Source organism: Lissotriton helveticus, chromosome 12 (genome assembly GCF_964261635.1).
Source record: "Lissotriton helveticus chromosome 12, aLisHel1.1, whole genome shotgun sequence".
Classification (NCBI taxonomy): domain Eukaryota; kingdom Metazoa; phylum Chordata; class Amphibia; order Caudata; family Salamandridae; genus Lissotriton; species Lissotriton helveticus.
In genome coordinates this window covers 751,381,127-751,387,126 of record NC_136073.1, presented here as the reverse complement: position 1 = coordinate 751,387,126, position 6,000 = coordinate 751,381,127, and positions in this window count along the sequence as shown.

The window sequence follows — 6,000 nt, the reverse complement described above, 5'->3', positions numbered from 1 at the left end:
ATGCAGTGCAGTGGTCTTGGCAATAGCTTCTTTTATGTTCTTAAAATATGAATCACAAAATGTAGTCCACTCAAATTTAACATTCTTTTTCAGGAGTTATCGAATGTTATAAGTTATATTTGCAAAATTAGGTACATACTTTGAGCAAAATTCTGCCATTCCTAAAAAAGATCTAATGTCATCTTTAGACGTAGGAACAGGAGCTTCTGAAATGGAAGAAACCAAAGAAGGTTTAGGCCTTATACCTTCCTCGTCAATAATATGACCAAGGTATGTTATGTTATGTTATGTTATGTTACATACATTTGTAGCGCGCACAGCTGCCCCAGCTAAGGGGCGTCCTGGCGCGTGTCAGGTAATATGCAACACCTACATGGAAACACAACAGATAAAAGACACAGATGGCAAGTTTATTAAAACAAAAAGGTCTTTAAAGCTTTGCGAAAAGCTAAAAGGTCATCTAATAACCGCAACTCTACCGGAAGGGAGTTCCAGAGCTGAGCCGCTCTGACACGGAAGGACCGGCCACCAGCCCGACACAATCTAAATCGAGGGACCACAGTAAGTGCGTGGCCCAGGGATCTCAGGGGCCGAGGGGGCACATACCAAGATAAAAGGTCCGCCAGAATTGGGGGACCCTCTCCCCGCAGGATCTTGAACGCCAGACACAGCACTTTAAACTGGATTCTGGCTCTGACGGGCAGCCAATGCAGATATCTCAGAGTGCTGGAAACGGGGCTAGTACGAGGTAAGCCCACTATGGCTCTCGCCGCGGCGTTCTGAACACGCTGGAGGCGAACAACCTCAGCCAAATTGGAGCCTACCAAAAGAGAGCTTGCATAGTCCAGGCGAGATAACACAGTAGCCTGGACTATCAGCTGCCTGGTACTGTGGTCAAAGAACTTCAGAATGGGGCGCAACGACCGTAAGATGCCGAAGCAACAGGCCGCGGTTTTCTTAGAATGGACCTCAAAGGAAAGCACAGGGTCCATCCATACTCCCAGATTCTTTAATTCAGTGACCGGAAGAGGGGCCGGCCCCAGCTCCGCAGGCCACCACCTGTCCCCCCAAAGATCCGCCCTCCTACCGACGATCATGATCTCCGTCTTCTTAGCGTTGAGCTGGAGACAGTTGTTCTTCATCCAGCTCGCCACCGCCCTAAGTCCACTCTGAAACCTGGGGGCATCCCGGTCCGGGTCCCCGCTGATGGAAACCGCTAGCTGAGTATCGTCAGCATATGAGACCATAGTCAAGTCCCATCGCTTGACGACCTCAGCCAGCGGTCTCACGTAAAGATTAAACAACGTGGGACTCAGCGAGGATCCTTGCGGCACCCCCTGTCTCAGAGGATGGAATTGGGACTGGAACGGTGGGATGGCAACGCTAAAAAAACGATCGTCAAGGAAGGACCGGAACCACTGGAGTGCAGAACCACCCAGACCACTCTCCTCCAGGCGATGCAACAGGATGGGATGAGAGACAGTATCAAACGCGGCGCTCAGATCTAATAAAACGAGCGCCACAGTCTGCCCCGCATCCATCACCGTGCGGAGATGTTCAGCCATGGAGAGAAGGGCGGTCTCCGTGCTGTGACCAGCACGGAACCCGTTCTGGGTGGGGTCCAAGATGTTAGCCTGGATAAGGTGAGCCGAGAGAGCTCACTCTTTTGTGCAAATTTGCACTTAGAATGCTCCACCGTAAGGCCTTTGTTTTCAAGAATACCCAAAACCTTTTTCAATCTTAACAAATGTTCATCTTCATCACTCCCAAAAACGAGAATGTCATCTTGGAAAAACCTGACACCTTTCTCTTCTTTAAAAAGTTGATACATTAATCGCTGAAAAACAGCGGCCGCCGAAGCTAAGCCAAAAGACATTAGTTTATACTGAAAACAACCGAATGGTGTGACAAAAGATGTGAATTTCATTGATTCAGGACACAAAGAAATTTGGTGATACTCCGACGATAGGTCTATCGCCGAAAACCACCGCGCATCACCTAAACTAGAAACCATTTCATTAATCTTAGGAAGTGGGAATTTGTCAACCACGATGTTGTTATTCAGGTACCTTAGATCAACACATATCCTAATTTTTCCATTGCTCCGTCTTGCCACGACAATCGGAGAAACCCATTCACTAGCTTCAATTGGCTCAATAATATTGTTAGAAACTAACTTTTCAAGTTCTTTACTCACTTCATCCCTTACTAAAATGGGAACATTTCTACATTTATGTACCTTAGGACAGGCATCATCTTTAAGTACAATTTTGGAAATGTATGCAAAATTTCCTTAGTAACTGTAGTACTATCATCCACCACTAAGACTTGCTCACGGCTGTTTGGATCAAGAATGATGTGCAATTGCTTTTGGTCGAACCACCCTAAAACTGGTGGTCCCTTCTTAGCAATGTATAACTTTCCTCTGCATTCTCTACCCTTGAATTTAAACACAAACCAACGGAAACCAAGGATAGCAATAGGTTCCCCCATATAACCTTCAGGATGGATATCAGGTAACAATAATTTTTCACCAACTCGTTGAACGAAGGAAGACTTCCACATATCTTGCTAGCTGTTATTCCGACCTGTGCATGCGCTCTGTGCGCTTCAGGACCTGAGCTGCTGCTTGTTTTTAAAACTTACCTCGTTTTATTTTATTTTGGTTTTCTTTGCATTTTGCACCGTTTTTACTCGCGCCTGGCCCTCACTTGCACTCTAATTTTGGGAACCACACCGCTGTTGGGCGGGTCCGCTTCCCGGCGTAATTCTCTCCAGCAGCGCCATATTGGAAGTACTTGGTGCCGCTTTTCGGCGCCAGCAGGTAGGCTTCACGCGCTAGTCGTCAGAAGGACGCTAGGCGTGTACTTAAGTCAGGAAGATTCTCAGTTCCCTCTTGCTAGCTGTTATTCCGACCTGTGCATGCGCTCTGTGCGCTTCAGGACCTGAGCTGCTGCTTGTTTTTAAAACTTACCTCGTTTTATTTTATTTTGGTTTTCTTTGCATTTTGCACCGTTTTTACTCGCGCCTGGCCCTCACTTGCACTCTAATTTTGGGAACCACACCGCTGTTGGGCGGGTCCGCTTCCCGGCGTAATTCTCTCCAGCAGCGCCATATTGGAAGTACTTGGTGCCGCTTTTCGGCGCCAGCAGGTAGGCTTCACGCGCTAGTCGTCAGAAGGACGCTAGGCGTGTACTTAAGTCAGGAAGATTCTCAGTTCCCTCTTGCTAGCGGTTATTCCGATCTGTGCATGCGCTCTGTGCGCTTCAGGACCTGAGCTGCTGCTTGTTTTTAAAACTTACCTCGTTTTATTTTATTTTGGTTTTCTTTGCATTTTGCACCGTTTTTACTCGCGCCTGGCCCTCACTTGCACTCTAATTTTGGGAACCACACCGCTGTTGGGCGGGTCCGCTTCCCGGCGTAATTCTCTCCAGCAGCGCCATATTGGAAGTACTTGGTGCCGCTTTTCGGCGCCAGCAGGTAGGCTTCACGCGCTAGTCGTCAGAAGGACGCTAGGCGTGTACTTAAGTCAGGAAGATTCTCAGTTCCCTCTTGCTAGCGGTTATTCCGATCTGTGCATGCGCTCTGTGCGCTTCAGGACCTGAGCTGCTGCTTGTTTTTAAAACTTACCTCGTTTTATTTTATTTTGGTTTTCTTTGCATTTTGCACCGTTTTTACTCGCGCCTGGCCCTCACTTGCACTCTAATTTTGGGAACCACACCGCTGTTGGGCGGGTCCGCTTCCCGGCGTAATTCTCTCCAGCAGCGCCATATTGGAAGTACTTGGTGCCGCTTTTCGGCGCCAGCAGGTAGGCTTCACGCGCTAGTCGTCAGAAGGACGCTAGGCGTGTACTTAATGTGAGTCATGCTGACGCGCAGCGGTTACGCGCAGCGGGGACGCCGGACTGACGCCGGAGTTACGCCAGAGTTCAGCCCGTCTGCGCCCGTCCGCGCTGAGGACGGGCTGCAGGAGGGGCTGGACGCTGGGACTCCTGTGTGGTCTGGTGAGTCTTCTAGTAGGGATCTGGCTCGCGTCCTGTTGTCCCTCAGACCCCCAGCACTTCTCTGCCATCATCGGCTTCCTCCAGAGGTCCTTTGCGTGGCGCGGGTCTGTCCCTCGTGTAAAACCTGTCTGAATATATCTTCGCAGGCGGTCCCAAAGTCGGGTCTTTTTCCCTTAGGCCCGCGCACCTTCCAATCCAAACATGGCTTTCTGATTAATGCGAGGTCGTTGGTCAAACACAATATTGACTTCCACGACTTTGTGACCTTAAGACAACCCGACTGGGTCTTTGTTACTGAGACCTGGGCGTCGGAGACTTCTGGTCATGACCTCCTGTTGGCTATTCCAGAAGGATATGCCTTTCAGAGGCTTGATAGAGTTCGTTGCAGAGGGGGTGGACTGGCTATCATCTTTAAGTCCGCACTCTCCTGTACTATAAAATCTCTATCGGTCCCCGCAGACCCATGTGAGGCTTTATACTTTTGCATCGGGAATGCCCCCTCAAGCTCCTTCACTGGAATTCTTATATACAGGCCCCCAGGATCTAGAACTAATTTTTGTTCTGAGTTATTTAGAATTCTGGAACCATATTTTGGTAGATCGCATTTTACCATTCTGGGAGATATGAACTTCCATTTAGAGAATCTGGAGTCAAAGGACACATCCTCCCTAGTTAACCCCTTGGAAGCCTGTGACTTTATACAAAGAGTGCTCCATCCGACCCATAAGGCTGGTCACATCCTAGATGGGATATTCTCTAATGATTCCAGATTAACGGTCGGCCTGCCGGTGCCGATAGTCTGGTCTGATCATTTTGCTGTTCCACTGTCCCTGGATACTTCCTGTTTAGAGGCGAATCCGGGTATAAACAGGAAGTGTTTTAAAAGAAGCTTTAGGAACCTTACGAATGAAACACTGGCCCCTTTTATTCAAAGTATGAATATTACATCTTTGCGGATTGTGGATGAATCGGCCCAAGAACTTGCAGACTCCATCACTAAAGCAGCTGATGAGCTGGCCCCCCCCTCACTCAAACATGTGGCCCGGCATAAGCCGACAGCCCCATGGTTTACGGAAGAACTTAGATCCTTCAGACAAAAATGTAGAAGGAAGGAACGATGCTGGCGTAAATCATGGGATCCCAAAGACCGTGAGGTCTACAAGGGCTTGCTACGAGATTATAAGAACAGAGTAATCAAGGAGAAACAGGACTACTTCACCAACTTAACCTGTTCTCTTACGTCATCTAAAGAGCTTTTCAAGATCGTTGACTCCTTATGCTCACTCCAGCTGCCCGACCCTGTGGCCACTTCACAGGAGCTATGCAATAACATCTCAGATTTCTTCTATAAAAAAATAGATGATATCTATGTGGCTCTTCAATCTCAGAGGAACTCACTTGGGGAGGAGGACTTTTCTAGAGTCCAACTTTTGGAATCTGGGGATGCGGCTGCTCCCCAAGTCTTTAATCAATTTCCTATGCTTTCTCTGGAAGGTCTTAATCGTCTATTAGATAAAACAAAATCTGCTTCCCCTGTGGACCCGGTCCCGTTGAGAATACTAAAGATCTGTAGGGCTACTATTCTTCCTCCAATGTTGGAAATTATGAATGGTGCTCTGGAGCAGGGTGTTTTCCCTGGGGCGTGGAAGAGGGCTATTGTAAAACCCCTCCTTAAAAAGCCCACCCTTGACCCCGGTCTATTGAAGAACTTTAGGCCCATCTCTCTGCTGCCGGCGCCTGCCAAAATGTTGGAGGCTCATCTGAACTGTCATCTGTCCAACTTTTTGGACGCCTCAGGGTTTTTGGATGGGTCCCAACATGGGTTCAGAAAGCTGCACAGCACGGAGTCGGCCCTGACTAAGGTCGCAGATAATATCCGTCGGAAAGTCGACCTTGGGCAGACCACTGTGCTAGTCCTGCTGGATCTTACAGCGGCTTTTGATACCCTGTCTCCCTCCACGTTAACATCTAGGTTAAGGGAGGCAGGGGTAGCAGGT